Consider the following 24,375-nt stretch of genomic DNA (forward strand, 5'->3'; position numbering starts at 1 on the left):
CTTGCTTGGCAGCCCTTGCAGTCTAAATAATGCAAGATAAAACCCCAGCAGATAAAACACAGGGCACAAATCAAAGGAAAGGTGAGCAAGAGGGCACTTCAGACGTAAAACAATTTAGACATACTGAACTATTTCATTTTTTTTTTTTTTCACTGGAAAGGTTGACATTAGTAACGTGGGGAGGGGATTTCCTCGGAGCCTTGTGTTGAGTTTGCAGATCTGGTCAGAACAGAGCTCTGCCCACCTGCTCCCATGCCTCCTTCTGCTAAACCTGCACAAGGGGAAAGTCTGTGCAGCAAACAAAAGGCAGCTTTGACGTCAAGGCCTGGGACCGTTGCCCTGACACTGGGAGGTGGAGCAGGGAAAGGAATCCACAGCTAATAGGCTCTGGACTGGAGTGCACTTTGTCAGAGGGACAGCTACTATCCCTTCTTTCCAGGAATAATATTGTTTATTTCTATCTCCCTCTCTCTGGGTAGAGTTACCCCAGTCAGGTTTCACTTCACCTGCTCTACCACAGAGTCATCAGAGCCCAGGGAAAATTGAATCCGCAGACTCCGCGTCCTCCAGACCCTCTTCCCCGAAGAGCTACACTGCATGTTTATCTTGTTTCTTTGCTTTGATGAGGTCACAGCTGCAGCTTTCTCTTACTGAAGCTTTTGCTGGTCCAATTTCACCAACACCTGCACGTGCAGTTTGCTGTGTCTGTGTGTGGCTGCACCCACGTGTAGGTGCTCGAGGCAGTGCCGTTGCTGCCGAGGAGCAGTGGTGGTGCAGCTGTGTGTGTGTGTACACAGAACTCACTGTGTAACACCAGTGGGTGTTCCTGGTTTGCGCAAAAGGCTCTGTCCTGTGGACAAAAGCTTTGTTCTGGGAAGTTCCAAAGTGTCGCAACGCGCCGCGGTAACAACCTGAAGTTCAGTGGATTTGTTACGTGGGTTTCATTGGCTGTGGAATTATTAGAAAAGGCACTATTTTTGCATCTGTTTCAGGTTGCCAGCCTTTCCTGGGCAGACTGTGCAAACCGTTGAGTCATGGATCAAACCTTTAGTAAACTGTTCCGTGTTTTCTGTTTTATTCGTCTCCCCTGCCCCTGCAGTTCAGGTCAGTGAGTGTTTGCCCCTTGTGCACTTAGGGCCTTTGGAAGTTTAGGAGCTGAATCCCAGCCTCTGGACAGGATGGCAAAGGCATTCTTGGGTGCAGCTGTGTTTGGCTGTGTATGATCCAGGAGCAGATGAAGGGAAACTTTATGACCAGCTTTGGAAAGCTTCACTCGATAAATCAAATGCAAGTTTGTCCTGTGAGTTATAATCCCTGATCACTTGTTCTTTAGGTTGGCTGCAGGCAGCAACCTGTAAATAAACATTCCCACCACTGCACAAGCAGTGCTGCTGCTCAGACTAGATTTATAGACTTTTTTGCCAGCTGTTGTCTAACCCCTCCAAGATTTAAGCTCATGAAAGTGTGTTGCCCCTCTTTTTACATACTCAAGCGTATACATATGAATGAGAAGCACTGAAGATAAGCCTATGAGATATTAATGGCATAAGAATTTAGAGCTCTGTTTGGTTTTGAGATATTTTTTTTTAATTGAAGTCACCCCATTAAAATACATGAGTTCATTTTTCCATTCGGGATCAGTTACTCAAGATTGTCCCTGGTGAGATCTGACTTGCTTTGTTATGTTGGCGGCCATTTGCTTCCTCCTCCCACCTCAAATTCGGTCATGGAGATTGTCTGTGTCAAAAAAAGAGAAAGTTTTAGCCAAGTTTTTAGCATCTCTTCAAACTGGAACATTTAACAGGAGCTGTTTTTTCCTTACAGTTCCTGGTACAAGCCTGGTGCTCTCATCTTGCAACAGGCGCTTGAGGATCTGCAAGTTTTCAAGCTTGGTTCAGAGCTGTCTCCGCTTCTCTCTGTACTTCCCTAATCTGAATTCCTCACTGGGTGTGTTGTAAGAGTTTCTTTGTTTGTCACTCTGCACAGAAGCCAGATCCCAAGAAACAGTAAAAAGCTTCTTTTTTAAAAAATGAGTTTCCTCTTACAGTCTCCTGCCCTGCTGTATGATTGGGTGGTTGGCAGATGAGGGATTCCACTCTTGTCTTGTCTGGTTTCCTGGAAGAGCCTGGCTGAAGCAGATGGGAGGGACTGCCTTGCAGAAAAGCTGGTGATAGATGCATGTTAATGGAGAAGAAAGAGTTCTTGGACCTAGTTTAATTTCCCCAGCCTTCCTAGGAAAGGGAGGAGAATGAATGCAGCTCTCCAACACTGCGCTGTTCCAGCGGCCTCCTACCTTCCATAGAGGCACTAGCTCAATGTTTCCATGTTGAGCAAGAGAGAAGATGCTCCAATTGGATCTAAAGCACCTTAACACTTATACCATGGTTTCTCATCCTGTTTTCCACTGCATTTTAATTATAGCCTGTTACTTGTTGTGTCTTGAGAGTGCACTGTGAGAAGAGAAGGTGCTGCCCAGATGTTTCAGCAGGGCAGGAGGGAGAGGTGGGGCACTTGGAGACACAGGAGAGGACTGGAAAGATGAGCACATGGGCTGGGTGCTTCTGATAAACTGATTGGCAGTGAAGTAATTAGCCCTGGCACGCTGCCATCACTGAGCATTGATGCAATTTGCTCAGATCAGGCTTTCAAGGTTTCTTGCCCAAGTCCCAGTTCTAGCAACCCCAGCAGTGACCTGCAGTTTGTCACAGTAGAGGGGAAACTGGTGTGATAAATCCCATGGCTGTCCAGCCATGATAGTTGTAGCTAGGGGATCAAAACAGGCAAGTGGAGGATTTCTGAGTATCGATAAAGTCAAATCCTGGCAATCCAAACCCTGAATTTTATGTTATCTGGGCAGAAAGACTTGCTGGAGATGTGTAGAGAATTGAGCCCTGTGAGGAGAGCCCAGGACATGAGTGGTTTGCTGGAAAAAGGCAGCAGTTCCCTTCATGGTGGCTGAAGAGTGTTCACTGGGAAATGGGCTATGGCTGTTTGGACAGACCTTGAGCTGATGTCATGCTTAAACTCTGAGAACCCAGAAGGAATAGGGAGGGACACAGAGAACAGCAGGAAAGGGAAATGGGCTTTTTGGTTTGGGGTTTTTTTTCAGTTTTTAGAACCATGCCATGGAGTGAGGTTGGACAGATGACTGACTGCATTTGCAGTGGCTGGTCCTTTTAGTTTAGAACGTGTTTGTGTCCTTATGTTGGGGCCAGAAGAAAATGGGGGCAAATAGTTGGGGAAAACAAAGGATATTGAAGTCCCCTGTGGTAAACAGGTAAAGATGTAGAGGGAATGTGTGATAAAAGTGTTGAGATGCTGAGGGAATCTGTGAAGTCTAGAAATCAACTGAGAAGCTACTTTCTTTTAAGAAGAAAGAGTGGAAACAATGTAGGGATTTCAAAGGGTGAAAATAAACTGCAGGAGAAGAGAGTGAGTGGAATATGGCCTGAATAAAATGGGGAATGAAAGCAGCCAAAGTGTGGGAGTTGGTGTGGGGTTTACATTTGGTTCTGTATTGTATGGAATGCCCATGGCATCAGCTGATGTCAGGCTCTCACTCCTTGTGTAAATGTGCTGGAGAGGGTGTACAAGCAGGGCCACTCTGACCTCAGTAAACACTCACAGCATCTGCCAGCCTTGGTACACTGGGCTGGCTGGGGTTTGACAGCTCCACCCTCTGTGCTGGGGGCAAACTCTCCACTGGCTCACCAGGAATTGAGGGGTTGTTCCTAAAGCCCGTTGCAGACTTGCTCTTCTCTCCTAAATGCTTCCTTCCTTCCACCCCCATCCCATGGGACACAGTGTATGAGGCAGGTATGTCACTAAGCAGTGAGTTTAATCACCATCTTGAGGATTAGATATTATTTGTAGCTGTGCAGTTGGGCCTTGATGGCTGCAGAAACAGCACATCCAGAACGAAGGAGGAAAGAAGGAATGGAACATCTTGTTCGGCTGATTCAGACGTTTTCTGAGAAAAGGTGGAAGCTCTGAGGTCCTGTCAAAGGCAAGACAAAGCAGCAGCACAATTAAAGTTGTGGAGAAGGAATTAAGGACAACCATTTATCAGGCTTTGAGTACACTGTGTGTGCAAATTGGCAGCAGCAATGGTACACTCTGTATTAGGAGGTCAATATGTGAAGGCAGGGTTACGTACTCTGCAGTTTTGCATTGCCTGAAGGGTGGAATCACATCTGGGATTGTTTTTCTGGGATTCAGAACTTCACTGTTTTGGCTAGCAGAATTGGAGTGAAGAGTGAGGAAAAATAATAGCTGGCTTTCTAAATAGAAAGGAAAAAGGAGGTTTGGGGTTTTTTGAAGCATTCCCTTCATCTTTCTTCTGCAATACCAGTAAAATCACCCAACTTGCTCTTCCTGAGTGAGAGTTAAATTAGCTGTATTGTCTGTAACTTATTAGCAGTCTGAGTTACAGCAGCTGTAACTTAAATAGAGGTAAGACATTTTCTATCTAACTACATATTACATGTTTATCCCATACATTAATACTCAATAGGTAGTTTTCTCCTGGCTCATCATAGTAGAGCTGGTGAGGCCCATGTGAAGAATTGTCCTAAAAGCTGTTGCCCAGTTCATCAGTTCAGCTGATGCTGTTCTCTTGCCACTCAAAAAGGGGACTCTGCTTCCAGGATGTTGGTGCAGTCAGAAGGGGTGAAGAATGTGGTTAACCTTCTTACATATCTGGGATGAGTTTAGGACCTGCTCTATTGTAGTCTCGGTTTTGGAGACAGTTGCTCAAGGCAGCTGCTTGGAATTTAACAGGAGGAGCTAAATTAGGAAGGAGTGGAAAGAACTCAGTATGTAGGTGGAGGAGGAAGAGCATCACCTGTCAGCCCTCACCCAAGGCATTCAAAGACTCAGAGGAACTGTTTGCAACTCATCACCCAGGGGACTGGTTGTCAACATGTTCAACATGAGTAACTCAAAACTTGCCATCAGAAAGTCCTCCTGACAGTAGGTGTCCTCTAATTAGTCATCTTTTGGGGATGGCAGCAATAATCCATGGAAACCCCCCTGTTCTGAGGACTGCAGATAGAAAACCACTGGTGTAAGACAGCCTGATGGTGCCTCTGGTGATGTTGGTGTGTATTTTAGCATGTCTTTTCCCTTTCTGTGTCAGAAAAGGGCTTGGATCTGAGGGAAGTCAGGCTCTGCATTCCCATGTGGTCACAGCAGACATTGTGCTGCTGGGTCAAAGCCAGTGCAGGTTTGTCCAGAGACAGTGTGGGTAGGTTTTCAGCAAGAGCTCACGTCCTCCCCCACCTCTGATCTCTGGAGGTGTCTCAGGAATGTGGATTTTGGCTGTTTATTCTCCACTTGGGTAGCAAGAGATGGTTTCCTTTGCAGTTGTTCCTTCTGGAAAAGTGAGACCAAGTCATGGGCTGGTGTCAGGGTCACTATCCTCTTTATGTCTGGCTGTTTCCTTGGCTACTGCAAGCAGAAAAAGCACTGTCACCAAATAGACCATGGAGTTTGGGGATGTGGAAGGTAGGATAGACTGCCTTTGGATGTGGAAGGTAGGACAGACTGCCTTTGGGATTGCGTGTATGCTCGATGGCCTGATTTTACAAACTGCCCTGCAGGGTGTGTAAGAACGAGGCGTTCCAGCCTCTTGAGGTTTTCCAGGTAAAGTGAGCTGATAAGCCAAGCCAGCGTGGTTTTGGATGCCAAGGAAAGGCAGTGTTGCACGTCGCTTGTTTACTAGAAGGTGGCCCCAGGCCCCTTGTTTACAGTGGCCCCAGGTATGTGCTCAGTAACAACAGTGCTTATTGCTAGAATTCTTCCACACAGGCCAGCATGAATAACTCCGTGGATGTGCCTGACTTGTCTGTGCTCAGTGTCTGCAGAGGTTCAGCGGTGTGTTCTGGGATCATTGTACAGCCTAGATCTTGACATTTTCTTCTTTTTCCTCTTGTATGTAATAAATAATTTGTAAGGAAGCTGTTGAGAAGGGTGTGGAATGAGACTGAAGGGCTTCTCTCTTCCCAAAGCCCCCTCCAATATGTGTAAACAGCAGTAAATATTTTTCATTGCAGTTGTCACACTTGGTTTAAGATCGCGAAGGTGAAAGTCCATAGTAAACTTTCTGTGTTACCCAAATACTCTTCTTTGCCCTTATGAAAACCAAATAAACACACAGTATTGTGGCCTTGGGGACAGGCCAGGAAAAACTCAGTAAATGGAGCAATATCATCACCTTTCATGGAAGTACAGATGATTGAAGGAAAAGTGTGTGCTGTTAGAGCAGGGAAACCCATTTATTTACTCGCTTTCAGCTCCTAATTTTCACCCACCGTGTTCTGGGGTTTTCTGGCTGTTACTTGTCAGCCAGGTGCTCAGAGAGCTTCCTTCTGAAAACCCTAAATCTGTCTGCAGTTAAATGCCATGCTGGGGGAAGTGGGACTGCGGGCCAGGTTCTTTCTCCATCACCGTGGCACAGTTGTCTTGAACCAGAAAAATTACATGGCATTAGCTAAGAAAAGAACTTGGTCCGAGCCATGTCTGACTCATGCTGCAGACATCTATTCCCTAGAAATAAATTGTATAGCGAGGTGTGTGCTGGGCTGTGCACTCAGCTGCTCAGAGAGCAGTGAGGAGCTGAGGTGGTTCCATGGGAATGCCTGGGAAAGCCTGGGGCAGAAAAGCTGTCCTATAAAACAAGGGTGGCCTTGCGTGTGATCTTTGTTCACTGCTGCCATAACGGTGATGGGGATCATGCCCAGCCTAGATTGCCTGTGTTAGGCTAAGCCTAGTTTAAATCTTGCTGTGTTATGTGGCAAATTTCCATCTTGGTGGTGTTTCCTGGTATAATGTGTGCAGGTGCCTGGAGAGCCTGATACCCCGGCGTGGCTGCTGCCTCTGGCAGAGCCGTTTTCAAATCCAGGAGCTGGAATTACTGAAAGCAAAGCCGAGATATGGCAGGAGCAGGGAGGCAGCGCCGGGCAAGGGAGCTGGGGAAGAGGTGGGAGCTGCTGCTGCCAGCTGCCAGTCCAGACAGGCTGCAGCTGGGCTCATCCTTGCCAGCACTGGAAAAAGGAGGTCAAAACAACCCTCCTGGGGTTCACATGGAAAAGGAGAGGGGAATGTCTGGAGGGCCGAAGGGTCTGTGCAGTGTAGTCTCTCTTCTGTCATCCTCCCTCCCCCTGCCCTGCCCTGGCCCCCCGAGCCCCCCCATTCCCGGGGGGAGTGCAGGCCAGCGGTTCTAGGAATAGCTCGGACCGAGTCAGCAGCGCCAGTTCCGGGAACTGCGGCCCCGGGCCCTGCGGGACGCTTCAGGGAATTCTCGCTGCCATTCCAAGGATGGCAAAAGAGCTCGTCCAGTGACCTGGGGCTCCCCAGTGGCTGGGGGCAAAAGTTTGGAGTCATGCCACGGGACTGGGAAGATTACCAGAGGCGCAAGGGCCTGGAGATTTATGCCTTGCTCAGATCTGTACTACAGAATGTTGTTTGGCTTCTGGAGGGAGACAGGGAAAGAATTTGCTACACAAGGGATAGCAGTAGTGACCACAGGAATTTAGAAAAGGGATATGGAGCTAAAAGGTCAAAATTTCCCGCCATCAGTCATCATATCCATGGTAGGAGTTGGAGAGGGTGCCAGGAACTCAGACAGAGATTTGGGGACCCTGAAACCTCCCACAACCACATGACCTCGAATAAATGGAACAAGATGCAGCAGATGGAGCACCAGTGCCTGGTGCTGCTGTCCCACACTTTCTGCTTCCCAGTGCCATGGCTGTCATCAGGCCTTTGCCTGTCCCGGCTTCAGCCCTGCTGCACGTTCCCTCATTCCAGCACAGGAGACGATGGGAAATTTTCTCCCAAGCCCTGCAAAGCTCCTAAGGAAAATACTCAGCATGACACTGACAAATTACTGTTATTCTTACTGACCACTTAGAAGTTAAAATTATTTCACATGCTGCTGGCAGCCTGGGAGGAGCGAATTTCTCACAGCACTTGGCTTTAAACACACCTACATACAGTTACTGAGTTGCTCTGGGTCAACTTCAAATGAGCAGAGAATAGAGGAAGTGTTTAAGTTGGATGTTGGCTTCCAAAGAACTTTTCTAAGGCACTGTAGCAATGCAGACAGTGCCTGCCTTTTCAGGTTTTGGGGAGTGCACACATGGAAGGGTCGCTCCCCTGGGAGAGGAGGGCAAACCCATGGCGAGTAGTTCAAAGACAGAAGGCAAGGACTCACACTTTCTGCCCTTCTGGCCAGACCAGATGAGTCCCTTAGGGCTTAACATCATCAGTGCCATGAATTTTACTGGGATATTATTATTCTGCACACTATTTCCAGCCTAGTCCTACTCTCTGAAAAGTCCTGTGAACTGTGTTCCAGCTCTGACCCTGAGTTTTGCTGCTCTTTTTTGACTTGAGCTGACAACCACAGCTCTGTCCTGTTGTGCTCCAGCCAGCAAATGCATTATCTGCTGGGGCTGTTTGCATCAGCCTTCCCCTGGACATCATAGCAGATTTTTTTCTTTGCTTTTACATTTAATAACTGTCTCAGGTACCAGTCAACCCCCAAACCTCTTTCTCCTCATAGATTTGTTGTGATTCTGCTCCTGGTGTTTGATCAGATTTTCTGATACTGCTTTTGAGCTTTTTCTCCTCTTCATTTGTTACTTCTTCTGTATTTTTCCACTGTGGAGAAACTTCCATAAAATGGGAGCCAGCAGTCTTTTCAGCTCACATATGCCCTCTGTTTGGGAAGAAGCATGTGTTTGTGGGGGAGGCAGCTGTTCTTGCTCTCCATGTAAAAGAACTTAATGGATTCACAGGATTATGCTGCTGGAGTAGCTCTTCCATCAAAGCCGTAGCAACTTCCTTGTTGCTGTTCCTTTTCTTAGTCTGTTAGATGCATTTGGTTTCTATGAACAACTAATTGAAATGCAGAAGAGTAGCTCTTTATTAAGGTTTTATTAACATTTAATTTGCCTTTTAGTTTCTGGTAGGAGATCAGAAAGCTTAGGTGTTTCCTAGAAAGACAGCAAAAGGGTTGCAGTGATGTGCTTGGATAATCTCCCTCTAATAACTCCATGTGCTCTGCAGGGAAGTGGGCAGAGAGCCCCTGCCATCAGGGTTAAAGGAAGGGAGGCACAGTGGGGTGTTCACCAGAACTTGGGAATCTCCTGGGGCCACAGGCAGGAGCAGCTCTGCCGGCTGCACTCAGAGCATCCTTCCTGCCCGTGGTCTGGAGGGGGCCCTGCTCACTTCTTGCTCACCTGGAAGCATCAGAAATCCTGAATTCAGGCCCTCTGGTCCACCCTCCCTCTCCCCATACATGATGCTCCCTCCCTGCTGTGCTTTTATACCCCGAGGGTGAGTGCTGGGTAGGGGGTGATTCCTTGTCACAGCTTCTTCCTGTCTCCCCAGTTTCTGCTGGTGTGAGGTTGATGCAGGCACTGCTGAAGGAGCGTGCACACTCTGAGCAGCCATCCTGCAAATACTGCTCGTGGACTCTTCAACTGGAGTCTTCCTTTTCCCCCTACCAGCTTCAGTTCCTTTTTGGTTCCTTTTCTGTGCAAAGTCCTTGAGGAACTGGGAGAGCGATATATTTGGGTTGTTTGTAGATGCTCTGCTCTAATGGTGTTACTCCCAGGGCTTTCAGGGCATCTTTCTTATGCCTGAATGCAGCTAAAACAGCTTTTCCTTCATGTCTCCATTTCCCCCCTCATTCACCAAATATTCTGTTGGATGCTGCACGTGTTAAAAACACTCAGGACTCCTTGGTTTTGTGACTTATTGCTTTGCTGTAGCAAAGAGACAGGATGGAGCAGAGAGAAACCAAGAAATTCTATACCAAGCTGAAAACAAAAGAAATCTCTGTTTCTTCTCTCCTTTTCCCTTGTGCAATTTGCACAAATAGGTGCAGGTGCCTCATGTCATTATTCACTCAGTTATAAACTGCTGCTTTCATGGATAGAACCTGCATTTCAGCTGTTACTGACTGCCAGAAAAGAGGCAGAGGGTTGATGACAGAAGCTTCTCGCTGCCACTGCAGATCAGTGGTGGAATAGTAGAGCAATTATCATGTTTGTGAAGTCTTGAGGGATTTTTGATCCATCCATTGTTGCAATTTCTTTCCTTCTAGCAAAGGTTTGCTTTGAAGTTTGCACATAACTCGTTTGTTAAGTGCGTCTCCAAAGGGTGAAACAAGTCTCAACTTTTCCAGCTGTTTGCTTTCAAACAGGCTGTGCAATAATTCCTCAAAGGAGCTGTCAAGGAGTTAACTTTTTATGAATTTGTTACCTAATCTAATGAAGCATAAGAAAGATGTTCAGCTTGCTTTTCCTATGGGAAACTGGCATCCCAAAGCAAACAGATCCTACCACTCCCTAAACACACAGGTTTATTGTTATAATACTTCCTTTGTCCTGTCAGAGAACCCCCTTTCTTTGACATATTAAAAGCACTGGTAGTTCCTGCCCGAGTGTTCCCTTGCGAATGATGAGCAATGATTGGGAATCTGAGAATGGCTGCACCCCCTGCAGCTTGGACTGGCTTCCCATGGCCCTTTGGCTAACTGGATTGTGCCACATGCCATTTGGCTCCTGGAGTAAAAGCAGCTTTTGTCCTTCCTCCTCTGGGGTGTTCTCTGTGCCACATTGTCATGCCAAGAGTTGCAGTGGAAAATCCCGCTTGCTGGACTCCCATGGCGCAGCAGGGAGCGTGGAGCAGCTGGAGGGGAGTGGGAATAGTTTCAGAGCAATGTTTAAAAATTGTCCTGGTCTCTCTGTGGTGCCCCAAGAAGGGTGCAGAAGGCACGAGACTCTGCCTCGTCAGCCAGGGGAGGCATCTGTGCACCCTGAAATCAGGGCTGTCATGGGAAGAGGCTTTTCCCTGTGAACTGGCTCCTGGGTGGGCTTTAGGGAACACCTGTGCAGATTTCTTGCTCAGCAATGGATAGGAAGCTTCCAAAGGTATTCCCAGCACCGTATGGCTGCAATGTGATCTGGTGGCAGTGTATTCATTCCCTCTGGATACTGCGTATCTCTGCCTATTTGTTTGCCTTCTCACTTGTTAGTCTCATGCAACCGGAGAATAAACTGTCTGGGAAAAGGCTGGAGGAGCAGAGACAGGTGAAAGGTTTAGAAGCAACAAAATTTCCTGGAATAAGGCATTAACAGGTGTCTTTACTGGTGCTTCTCAGTCCCAAGGGGATGTTTAAGCAGCTCAAAGGCTGTGCAAACCATCTGTGATAACAGTAAATCCAATGCAGAGGCCGATGCCCTGCTGGCACAGCCTCACCACTGACCCCACAGCTGGAAACACTGAGCCTCCACAGCTGCCTGGGTGCAAATAGGGGGTGTTTGCAGCATTTGCTGCCCACCAGCAATGCCTCAGTTTGGCAGGAGGAGCCGGTGGTGCTCCAGTGCCATAGCCCTGCTGCCCAGAGCAGGAGAGCACACACCCGGGCTGGACAACCTGCTGTGGGGAGAGCATCTCACGGGGCTCGCCTTCCCTGCTCCTGGGTCTTCCAGGGGAGAGCAGCCACACCTGCACTGGGCTGTTTGTGGGGTTTCCTGCTCAGAAGTAGTAGGAATTTGAAAACACTTTTCTAGCTGCAACTGCTGGAGGAATTTAAATAGAATTCAAGAATCTGGCAGCTACACAAGCCTTTGTGTGAATTTACTCCCATAAATAAAAGGTATCAGGGAGACATTGAAGATATCTCAACCCTATTCATCCTTCAAGTTGATGATTATCTGCCTTTCAGGTGTACCTGAGCCTATCACTGCACAGAATTGCAGATCCTCTCGTCAGGTGGGAGAGATGTGCACTTACAGTCAAAGAGCCCAGAGAACATAATGTAAAAAAGTGAGCAATAATGTTTGCATCCTGTCTATCCTGTTGGTGGATAAAATGTTTCACCTCCTTAAATTCATTGTGAATGCTTCTTGACTTAGAATTCCAATCTTTAGTTTGGAGGTACTGCCTAGTAGTGAATTGCTTTGTTTTGTGGTACAGAGATCTGTGGAGTAATTCTTATATATCCTCCAGCAACTTGTGCATCAATATGTGGATTAAGGATAAGTTCTAGCCATGATAAAATTACACCTGTGCTGAGTTTAGCACATGTTCATAAAGCCTTTAGAAAGCCCCAGGTGAAAACCTGTAGAAGGCCAGTTGCTACAAATAACTGTGGGTTGGGGTCATCTTGTGGGAGGGGATGTACCACTGGGATGTGCATTTTAGGTAGTCAAAGTATGACTGCCCCAGCCTTGCAGTGCTCTCTGTGTGACATCAGGATTCATTCCAGGAGTTGGGTGCAGCAGGAAGGTGGGTTGCCTGGGGAGTTACTGCAGTACAGAGAAGGCCTCTGGAGTTCTGCAAATACAGAGTGTGTGCTCGGTGTCCTTGGCTTTCCTCCACTTCGGTGTGCTAATCACTGGGGATGGGTTTGCAGAGTGAACAGCAATCCCTGTCACAGGGGCAACTCAGAGTCGAGTTGTGCCCCAGAGCTCACCCTGAAAAGTGTGTATAAAGCTGCCATCTTTCCTCTTTTCTAGGCACTGCCCCCCAAACTGAGACCCCCTTGTCAGGAGTAAGGTGCAGGCCAGGTGTGGGTCTTATGTCCCTTCCAGGCTCCAGGGAAGGTTCATCATCATCTTCGTATGCTTCCCTAAACAATATTTCCAGCTCATGCATCCTGCTCTCTGGGTTTCTGTATTTCACAGGATTTGCTTGTAGAGCAAAGCAGTGGATGTTGGTTTGGTTTGGGTTTTTTTTGTTGGGTTTTTTTGGGGGGGGTTGTTGGGTTTTTTTCCCCCTCTTTCTTTTTTCTTTGTAATAAAGCCTGTTCAATTAGCTTCCTTAGAAATGCCTCCCTCGGTGTGCTGATTGGGTGTGTGGCAGAGGAGGGACTGTCAGCACGGCTCAGTTCCTGGAAGAGCTGAAGCGCAATGAAAATGACCCCAGGGAGCAATGGGCTTTCCACAGAAACCTGGCAGGGGGGAGGGCTGACTGAGCCTGGATGGCTTAAAGAGCTCTTTAGTTTCCTTTCTGCAGCCTGACAGAGAAAGGGAGGCAGTGACAGTGCTGCACACAGCTTCAATCACATCAGTGGGGTATTAATGCTCCCTGCAGCCTCCTGCGTGGGAGAGGCACTGGGCCATCCTTCTGTGGTGTCTCTGTGGGCCCCAGGGCAGCCAGAGGGTACTGTCAGCATCCTTCTCATTTCTGGAGACCCAAAAGCTCAGGAGATAACTTGTCCACTCCTTCCTTACACTATAGATTTGTAATTCTACTTCATATTCCCATTTTTGTGATGTTTTCCTTCACCTTTTGTTATTGTACTTGCACTGTTCTTGCCTCTCTACTTTTAAAGGAACAAATGTGAACTGCAAATTTCACAGCTGCGATTTGGTCTTTTCCTGGCTTGCACTTCTGGGCTGGGCTGGTGATAGGGCCTGGACTTATCTTTTTGGATCACTGTGATCCCACAGATGTTCTGGTATTTACAGAATCACTTGTATCTTCTTTTATCTACGCCAAATACCTGTGGCCTGGTGTTTGAGGGCAGCCAGGGAAGGGAAAAATACCACCTCAGTCCTTAATAGCAGAGGCCTAAGGGAGATAACATGAAATGAAAAATCTGGCTGTGCCAAAGGCTGGAAATAAGAGAGCAGTGGAAAGATCTGGAAGTTTCTTTCCACCCCAGCTTGCTTTGAGTGCAGAGCCATGTCCTGTGGGTGCAGCCTGAGGTGTGAGCAAGCAGGGGAAGGTGCTCCCGCCTCGGTGTGTCAGACTGAAACTGCAGTGCAGGAAAGCACCTGCTTTGCATGAGAGCAGGCCTGGTGCTGCAGACCTTTGGAACCTTCAGCTGCCCTGAGCTCAGGAGCTTGTCTTTATCAGGAAGTCAGGGTGCACTGAGGCAGTGTGTGGATTCGTAGTGCTTGTGCTCTCTGTGTACTCAGTGTCTTCCTACAGGTCAGTTTTTTGTTACTCACCAAAATCGACTTGTGATAATAACTGAATTATTTAAGTAACTTGTGTCTGAATCTGAGACCAGAACATGGAGCACTTGGAGTACTCTGAGGTGGAGGTTATGCCACTCTCCTGCAGGTCTGCTGGGCTCTCAAACTATTGCCCTGAGAAGTTATCCACTTGGGATTGATTCCGACTCCTGTAGTGCAGGGTGAGCATCATCTCAGACTGCAGGAGCCACTGGCACTAAGATCTGAAGTTTTCCTGCCTGCAGAGGTGGCCTTTCTAAGTTGAAGAAGGAGAAGGAGACATGCTGCTATTGATGTCACACTTGATCCATGGATGGATGCTGCTCAACCAGCAGCAAACATACCCCTGCTGCTTGGCTAGTGAAAAGTCAGAAAGGGCTCTGCTTTTGTTTCCCACCCCAGACACGAGTTTGCCCCTCTGGCTCCTCCATTCCCACATCAAAGCCTTTTGTTGGGCTGTCTGCAGCCACTGCTGCACGGAGTGGGTGTGACTGCCCTTTCCCACACGCTTGGGTGACTTAGCTGGGAGTTGCACCACGTTTTCCACAATGTGGGAGGTAAATCACGTCTGAAGTATTCTTCGTGCATTAAAAAATATTAGTGTGCCATATGGAAGAGGCAAAAAGTACTCTTCCAAGCAGAGGAGGTTGAGTAGAATTAAAAAATTATTTTTCCAAGCTCCTTTGGTCTGCTTTGGAGACTCAAAAAAATAAGGATGGTACTTAGATAAATATATATGTATTTATATAAAAAATAAGTTTTAATACTCTTAACAGAAGAACTCGACATTTAACAGCACAGGGGAATGAAACTAATCAGATATAGTGTATGAAGACAGCAAGAGAAAATGCTGGTTTGTAGTTGGTTTCTTTCCAGGAAAAATCTCTTAACCATCTTCTGTAAGTAAGCACAGGGTGGAATAGGTGTTTGTCACAAGAAGGGTGTAGCTAGATGTAATTAGTAACAGAATCCAACTTTCCATGAAAAGCTCATTAGTGAGGAGCCAGACCTGTTCAGGTGCTCTAATGCTGTGCTGCACCTGCTCCAGCACAGTGAGTTTCCGGGGAGCAGGAGCAGTTCCTCCCCAGGAAGAAGAGGTCCCCAGGATCTGCCCTCCACCGTGGTGGGGAAGGGCTGTGCCTCCAGGCCCAGCGAGCACAGCGCTGGGGTTTGTGCCAGAGCAATAGAGCACAGGGTGGGGACTGTTGGATGAGAGGTGAAGCCAGAGCGTTTGCAATTTGAGAGGGAAAGGACCAAGGGAAGACCTTATATGGTGAGGAGCCCAGGGACAGCTCTACTTCACGAGCTTTCTAAGCCAGGATGAGAAATGTGGGGTTGGTTGCGCTACGGACAAGAGAAGCCACTTGTGCTTTCCTTTCGTGTCCCACCGCTCCAACGCACTTGTCTTTCCTCTGGCAGCGCGGGGAACAAGGGAGGTTGGGCCACTTACAAATTGCTCTTGCTCAGATTTGAGACAGCATTGCAAAGGTCACCTTTGTACGGAATGACTTTGGGCCCGACTTGCTTTCTGCAGAGGTTGCTCATGTGGGTCTGACCTCAGCGGCAGCGCAGAGAACCCCCCCGTGCGTGCTGGCCGTCAGCGCTGCCCCGGAGCTGCTGGGGAGCTTGGGTTGGAGCTGGGAGGCTCTTCAGCCCGGGTACAGCCCGTTTGTTTTGGTGCTGGGCGTTCTGCCCACTCTCCGTAAAGGGCATTCCCGTGCCGGCGGCTGCAGCCGGGCGCGTTTCCTGGGGCTCTGTGAGGATTCTAGTGGAGGTTTTAGGTCAGAGGAGGCATTCTGGGGGACTTGAGCTCAGTTTGGTCCCCAGTGTCATAGAATCATAGAATCAGTTGGGTTGGAAAGGACCTCTGAGATCATCAAGTCCAACCCTTGATCCAACATCACTGTGGTTACCAGACCATGGAATGCCACATCCAGTCTCATCTTAAAAACCTCCAGGGACGGAGAATCCACCACTTCCCTGGGCAGCCCATTCCAATGCCTGATTACCCTCTCTGTAAAGAATTTCTTCCTAATATCCAACCTAAACCTCCCCTGGCACAGTTTAAGACTGAGCCCTCTTGTCTTACTGAAAGTTGCCTGGGAGAAGAGACCAACCCCACCTGGCTACAACCTCCTGTCAGGAAGTTGTAGAGAGTGATGAGGTCTCCCCTGAGCCTCCTCTTCTCCAGGCTGAACAACCCCAGCTCCCTCAGCCTCTCCTCAGTCCCTTCCCCAGCCTCGTTGCTCTTCTCTGGACCTGCTCCAGCACCTCAGTGTCCTTCCTGAGCTGAGGGCCCAGAACTGGACACAGCACTCCAGGGGTGGCCTCACCAGGGCTGAGTCCAGGGGAAGAATCACTTCCCTGGACCTGCTGGCCACACTGTTCCTGATCCAGGCCAGGATGCCATTGGCCTTCTTGGCCACCTGGGCACACTGCTGGCTCATGTTCAGCTTCCTGTCATTCCAAACTCCCAGGTCCCTTCCTGCCTGGCTGCTGTCCCTCACCCATGGGCAGCCCTTGTCTCTGCGCCACCGCGTGTAAATCCACCGATCAAACACAGTGTTCACGTAGATGTGTGTCATCCCTGGGGATAAAGGAATGATCTGAACAGATCCTCTGTTGTTGGGTTGTTCAAAGGATTTTCAATGAGGTGCACAGGATTACTCTGAGCCTAAGACAGCACTAGGAACTGCCTGGTATAGGCAGAATAACTGGTTTCAGTGAACACAGCTACAGTCGGTCTGTTTTGAATTTGATGTAGAAGAAATGACCCACTTTCCGCAGGGAGAGCTGTCCTTTGAAAACAGAGGTTAAATTGTTACTTGGTAACTGTGTAGGATTTGAAGTGCCTTCAATATCCCAGTTTGTCCTCAGCTGCTGAATCTTATGGCTGCCTTTGTGTGTCTCAAGGTCAGGCTGGTCACCACTGATAATTCTGTATCAGGTATTTCTGATGATATGGAAGCAGATCACCAGTACGGGGAGTAGAAAGAAGGAATGACATGAAAACTCCGCCCATTCAGGCACTTCTGCCAAGTACCATGTAGATGTGCATTGAGTCCTTGTATCCTCAGCCTTTTCCTTCCTACCTCTCCACTGGAGGTCATGCAGAGGACACACAAAGGCCCAACATCTCTCTGCAAAACAAAAAGAGGAACCAAAGAGGAAACTTCCTTTATTTGCCAGTTTTCCTTATGTTCCCTGAACATGCACAGAGTTCAAGTGGGAAAGGAGGAGAAAAAGAAGGACAATAAAATGTTGCTGAGGTCCATAGATTTAAACAAACAAGTTTAAGAAAAAAAATCCAGAGACTTTCCAGTGCAGATTGTCAATGTTTGTGCCATTTTGCTGTACTGATACTCGTTGCTTTAACTATTTACAGGTTTGCTTGTATCCTTGTGCCACCATCCTTTTTTCTTGTTGCTGTTGGAAAGTATCCCAGCCATGGTTCTTTCAGGATAGGGGTCAAGTTAAGAGGTTTGTGTCCATGGAGCAGGACTTCAGAACACGTTGCATGCTGATTTTTAACAGAATCATCTTGGCCAGTGTACTGATCCCGAGATTTAAAACTGGGGCTAGGAGATGAAGCTGAAGAAGGTCTTTGTGAACAGTCTTTGCTCACTGGCATCTTCACACAGGGAGAGTTTTGGGGGTGTCTTCTGCAGTAATGAGCTGGGATTTTTCTATGGCAGTGGTTCCAACTGGCAGGAATGCCTAATGGCAGAGTGGCTAGAGGGCCTGGGTTTTCCCCTTTTCCTTTGGTTGACAGCATAACAAAAATAAAGCATAATAAAAATCTCATTTGACTTATCTTCCTTTGCATCAAAAAGCCATCTCTGCAAGGCAAAAGATAGATGAAAAATCCATGTTCCCTGACATAATTTGAAGTGCTTCCTTTGGTAGGCTTTAATCATCAAATGCCTCCAAGCCAGCACTGCTGCACTAATTCCATCAGCCTTAGGAAGGCTTGAGGAAAAGGGGAAAAAAATAATTCCTTTAGACTTTGTTTTCCTATGTTGTCATCATTTGAAGTGCCCATCTTAGAAAGCAAAGACACTGGCCCTGGGAATATTTATATCTTCATAGTTGGTCAAGGTAAACCTGATGAGGAGTGTGACCTCAGCCAGCTGCATTATCCAGTGTGTGTTGGGCTGTTCCATGAGATAGCTGCCTGCCTGGAATCAGCAGTGTCCCTAACACGTACCCTTTTCATTAAGTCATTTGTTTTGTCAATAACTGAGACTTTTGAGAGCTTTCTGTTTCTGCTTCGGGAAGCATTGATGATGCTAGTTATAGGGATCACTATAGGATACATAGCATTTCCTGTAAGCCTTTGGGGTTTTAACTCCACCTAAGTAATAGGCTGAAGAGGGATGCTGGCTGCTGCTGCTGGGGATATGGGAAGAGATAATTAAAAACCAGCTTCTTTGGCAGTTTACTATTTCCCTTATCCCAAGCATAAGAAGAGAATATTTCTTTTGGCTCACAGAACAAAGACTGTCCTTGGTTTAAGCAGCTCTTTGACAGGAGTGTTGCTCTTCCATCAGCTAATTCCTCTAAGAAGAGCTGAGACAAAGGAGGTGATTATTGGAGTAGTAATAGGCCAAGAGGTAAATACAAAATAAATGCAAAATCCTGCTTGTTGCCTCCTGTATAAGCAGGATAGTATATTATTTTTATTGTTTATTAGTCAAGTAGGTCTGGATTGATAACATGTGGCAGGGTTGTGTTACAGAGGGGACTTTCCTGAACCCATCTCTCTTCCCATCCAAGACTGAGTGGAGTATTTCCACTTCAGTAGCTGTGCTGGACTGTCCCTTTGGAACCATGATTTGTGTGAAGCAGCAATACCAACATGATGATCAATGCATGGTTTCTGTCAAAATCTGCCACTGCCCTTCTAGTTCTGGAGCAGCAGAAGCCAGCATGTGACATCTTCACTTACGGCACCGGTCCATGTCACGCTGTCACTTGACACCAGCACAAGTTATTCTGTTTTCAGCTGTGTGCCTGATTTGCTCTGGCTTGTGTAGTGAAGTTTCACCTTTCAGGCAAGACAGGCTGTGTTATACAGCCAGGCAGGACGTAAAAACTCATAGCCTTCAGGTACCTTCTTTACGTGCCACTACCAGACAGGAGGGACCCATGTACTCGGGAGCGTGTGGATCGGGCTCCTCCCTGCCTGACGTGAGGGCTGGCAAAGCACGGGGCAGTTCTTCCCTTAACCCAGAGCCAAGCTAGAAGGTTATATGCAGCCTGGGGGTGCCTGAGTATGTCAGATGGAAACTGGTGTGGATGAGGAGAGATGACTGAAGGAGTAACAGGGAGCTGTAGGAGCAGCGTACCAGTCCGGTTTGTGTCATCTGAGGGGTCTGCACTGGGAGTGCAGAGTGCAGCTATTCCCTATGTAACACAATCAACACCTTCTGCAGCAGCAAACTCTTCCTCTCAGCTCATTTTCAGTATCCCGAGGCACGGAGGGTATTACAACATTTGCCCACTCTTGCTGTTTGTGACTAGCCCTGACTCAGCTGCCTGGCACGTCACACTAACCCTGCACCGAAGGATTTGATCAGCAAGGAAAAGTTTTGCATGCACAGGGAAGCCTTCAATCTCCTATATTCTTGGAAAGAAAACAGTACTATGGAGCCTCCACGTTGGCCCATACATGGATCACTCAGCCCCGCTCCAATCTTGCAGTGCTGTTTTGTACATGTTCTTCCTGAAATGCTGCCCAGTGCCTCTCAGCCAAGATGGTTTTCATAGCCTAGGACTGGAGGGAAGGAAGGGAATTAAAGAGGGGTGAAATACAAAGAGTCCTAAAAGAATGTAAGGAGTATTCCAAAACCAAGGGCTTAGAGGAGAGGGAGGTATTTTCCAAAAGAATTACAGAGATTTTCAAAAAAGTTCCCTGGAAATAATATTAGGTCATATTTCAGGCTTTTTCACATTTATGTTTTAATCATAACAACACCTTTTATTAGTGCTTAGCATCTTCAGACAAGTGCAAACACATAGCATGTGCACTGGGCAACATGTTTCTTCAACATATTTCCAGGCTTGGAGGTGGTGTTTTGAACTCTGCCTCTGCAGCGTTTGGCAGTGGCTGTGATGACACTTGCATGATGGGAGGAATCGCTGCCAAATTGGGTAACTTCTGACAAGTATAAACACAGTGCTGCCTTCTGTAAGCTAGATTTCAAACCACATTGCTGTTCTAGGGAGGAGGCAGCCCTGACATTAAAGACTGCAGTGTCTGATCAGCTATTAAATCTCTGCTGCTTTGCACTGAGCGAGCCCACAAAGAACATGCAGCGAGGGGCAGTTGGCAGGGACGGGCATCCCAGGAGCTGAGCAGTGGGTCTTGCTGTCTCTTTGTCATGAATATAACCCAGATCTGTTGTTTTTAGGAGTTGTCATCACTGAAAGCTCTGTCTTAGCCAAGGTGAAATGAGTTTGCTGAGATCAATCCAGGCTTGGCTGCTCAGTTTTCCCCAGACTGATGTTTACATCCCAAAGTGGCATTGCACATGTTCTGACTGGCACAGAAAGCCAGAACCTAACTGTACACAGCACCATAAGCTTTTGCTTTTAAAAGAGAAGCATCCAGGTGAGGGTTTGTGCTGCTGGGGGCAGTCTGTGAGGGAAGGATTTTCCTGTGTTAAATCAGCTGCACTTCGGTGTTAAAGCCTCCTTTAGTGACAAATCCTTGTCAGAATTTCACCAGAGATAAAATCCTTCTCTGTAAAACTAGGAATATTAAGTGGACCAAATTCAACCCTGAAGTAGATGAATTCCCATCACACTCAATGGAAAAGGAACCTCGATGCAGCCCCTGGTGTTTTCTGGGTGTCCTTGGCAGGGCTGTTTCAGGAAGGGCAGCGCTTCTCCAACAGCCACAGTTGGAAAAGTTGCAGTGTATCCTCTGGATCAAGGCAATCACATGATGGAGTTACACAGCCTGCCAGGCCCGAGTCCAGCAGTCAAGTCTTGGCTGAGCTCTGCCACTGAGTTTTGGTTGACCAGCTCTTCTTTTGTCCGCCCATCTGGCATATTTATATCACATTTTTGAGAAATACTAAGTTCTCTGGTGACCTGTTTGGAAAACCTAGTGCTGCAGCAGCCAGTATTATTTTAAGGTTTTATTGTCACTGTAGTTCCATGGGGGAACATTAAAGTAAATGCCTTTCCTGCCTAGATAGAGTGCTCTTTTAAAATAGCCATTTTGACAAAAACTGACATTGTATTCATTTTTGCAACTCAAATCTGAGCTGCTGCAAAGTCCATTTACCCTGCATTTAGGAAGTTATGGCATTCAGGGGAAAAACCCTGCCAGTGTGGTCTGAGGAAGAGAAACAAAAGAGTGAGGGCAGTTCTGGTTCATGAAAGGAAACCTTTCTCTGCAAATCTAGGTTGGTATGTCAGGCTGGACCGGTTCTGACTGAACACTTTCCTCTGTGGGGACAGGCTGCTTCCTCTGGGGTCTGCTCTTTTCTATATTTAAATAATTCAAATGATGATTTTGCAAGGAAGCAAGGCCAGCTGTATGTGGAGCTGACCTCTGGGCCAACAGCCTGTCTCCAGCCGTGTCCGCTGCCACAGCTGGTTACCAGGGAATTGAGGGGCTGACCCAGAAGTGGTTTGCAGTAAAATTTCCTTTTTTGTTGAGTCTCATCTTTAATGAGTATTAGCTGAAGTCCTGAAGCTTTTTTGTATTCCCTCCCATTTCCCAATCCAAAAAGCCATCTAATTATTACGTTAAGTGCTATGTCATTATGTAAAACCCAAATTGTACTTTACTTACTTTTCATAGTTTCCTTTTGAAGTTTAATGCCCAAAGCTAAAAGACAAACCTTTAAAATTATTTTCCTTCTGTCTGGTGTACATGTTGCTTACCCTTTTCCTCTGAACAATGCAATGTTTTTCGAGTAGAAAAAATTACTAGTTCTTGCTAAAGTTTGGAAGAGTATGTTTGTGCACACTCCTTAGTCTGCATGATGTGAATGCTGAAAGACTGTAATCAGATTTTATTCCCAGGGCCACTTTGTCATTTTCCCCTAAACTTGTTTTTCGCTGTGTAGCAGAGGTGATGATGGATGTCTGAGGGATGTTGCAGCACTGTGCCTGCTCCCTGCCCTACTTGTTTGTGTGGTGAGTAGCAGGAGCCACATGATGGTTTTGTTTCTCAGGAAGTGGCAGTGGAAGATCAAAGTGGAGTTCACATGAGGCAGCATTAGCCTCCAGATAAAGCCATGTCTCCACGTGTTCCTGTTCCCTCACACTGGCACCCGTGATTATAAAAAAAATACAGAGGCAGGCCCGGGTGTGGGCAGAGAGTAAACATGTCTCAGAAGAAATTAGTCTGAGTCTGAACCTGTTATCAACACAGGGAGCTGCTGCGTGGCCCTCCTGGCTGCCCTGCCCTTGGGCAATACTGGCAGGCCTGGGTTCCCCTGGACTCCCTCTGAAACAGTCAAAGCTGAGTTGCTGTGAACAGAAAAAGAATGAACGTTTCTGCCCAAGGACAGGGCAGATCTCTTTAAATAACATCTTATTTTTGCCTCTGACTGGTCTGTTTCCTGAGGAGCTCCCAGTCTGGTGGTTTTTTCTCTCGTTTTCCCTGTGAATGACAGGTGGGGGTCGCTGACAGTGTGACATGAGTGTTGTGACAATGCTGCTCGGAGCTGAGGGAGTTGGAGGATGTTACTTGGCATCCAGAGTTGCTCTGGCACATCTTCACTGGATATTTCCGCTCCAGACCTTTGGACTACTGATGATTTCAGGGCTGGGGAAGAGGATGATGCATTTCCATGAGGATTGCAAGTGTCTCAGCAGTGATAAGGGAGAGACAGGAGAGTACTGTGATACTTGGCTTCTGACAGATTTGAACATGAGAACATGTTTGGCAGAGCAGAAGAGCCACATATACAGTGTCCAGTTAATTTTGGGTTTAATTCCCTTGGTTTCATAGATAGCAGGTAAAGCTGACGATGGAATTTGGACTAGAAATGGCAATAGGTCAATAGCTGGAAACACCTGACCACATCTGTCATAAGAGAATTAAATACAGTGTGCTGATTCACTTTGTTTGGTGCTGGTTCCCCTGGCTTGGGCTGAGGGAAGCTGAGCACCTGAGAGGATCTGAGGAAAGGAGTGAGATTTCACTAAATTAGAAAGGATAGGGACATGTGCACATAAATGGGTTATTTTACCCTTCCATGTGCTGCTGTTTCAGAAAGCTGATTATTTAAGGCAGAAAACAATTCCATGTGTGCTTGACAAACTGCAGGGGATTTCTGCTGGGGCAGTGAGCTGTGCTTTCAATCATGGACTGGGATTTCTATTCCCAATCCTATCACTGTTTTTCAGACTCTGTCCATGCTCCACATCCTCATTTCTATCTGTAGATAGAAACTAAAGCAAGAGAGAACCCAAATAGTTGTGCATTGGCTCAGCAAACTACACAGGTGTCACTGGGAGTGGTGTGGCAGCTGTGCCTTGGTGCTGATAAAGGCCAGTCTGCATTTCTGTGAGTGCTGCTGTTTCCAGAGATGTGGAAATTAATTGTAAAAGTCAGTTCAGTCTGCACAGAGATTTGGCACAGGAGTTTTCAGAACCTGTTTTCTTTAACAAAATGCGCTGAAGGGGCAGGAGTGGGAGTTGTTCAGATAACAGCTGATGCAGTAAAACCATGTGTGACTGCAGTTCTGTGCTGCCTTGGCTCATGCCAGTCACTTCCACCTTCAATCTGTGGAAAGGGAACAGCAGGGTTTCATATATGTAGCCAGGGGAAGAGTTTAGCCCAGCTAAGAAGTTTAGAAATTACTTAATAATTATTGTGTCAGAAATGCTGCATCTTTCTTTCCAGTGTTTTCCAGGGTTTGCAAAGCTCCCTTGTAAAGATGGATGCAGCTTTTCCTTCCTTTTGTTTTCATGTTTCCACTTTGGTTGTGTTTTGCTTCTACCCTGTCTAGCTCTCTTTCCCCATTTCCCATAAAACCAAGAGGGACGTGATTGTTTTTGTGCAACAACTTGATCTGGAACAGATTATGCCTTGCCAACATTTCCTGGTCGGTGTGCAATGGAAATCTACCCGTGGTCTCATGTTGATGAGGTTGTGGAAACAATATTTGCTAGGGAATGCCAGGCCCGTGTCTGGCATAGGAAGGACAGCACTGCTTCAGGGATACTTTGAAGCAGGATTTTGAACTTTGAAGCCAGTGGATTCAGAAAGGGAAAGGGATGGAGAGGAACTAGTTCAGCTTTTTTTTAATTTCCCCTGAGCATGTTTTTCATTTTCCGGTGGTTGGGAGCACACTGTGCTTGCTTTGGGCAGGATGGAGGGACCATGGCTGGAGCAGCTCTCCTGGGAGAGGAGCACGGAGGGGCCACA

At 47.2% G+C, this 24,375-nt stretch overlaps 1 protein-coding gene across 1 annotated transcript in view; it reads left to right on the forward strand.

Moving 5' to 3' along the window:
* The window catches only part of MAPKAPK3 (MAPK activated protein kinase 3), a 123,000-nt gene that overhangs the window by 33,789 nt on the left and 64,836 nt on the right, over window positions 1–24,375 (forward strand). The gene's annotated exons all lie outside the window — the stretch shown is intronic.

This window comes from Pipra filicauda, unplaced genomic scaffold (genome assembly GCF_003945595.2).
Source record: "Pipra filicauda isolate LSUMZ 115617 unplaced genomic scaffold, ASM394559v2 scaffold102_size2360937_pilon, whole genome shotgun sequence".
NCBI classification, from domain to species: domain Eukaryota; kingdom Metazoa; phylum Chordata; class Aves; order Passeriformes; family Pipridae; genus Pipra; species Pipra filicauda.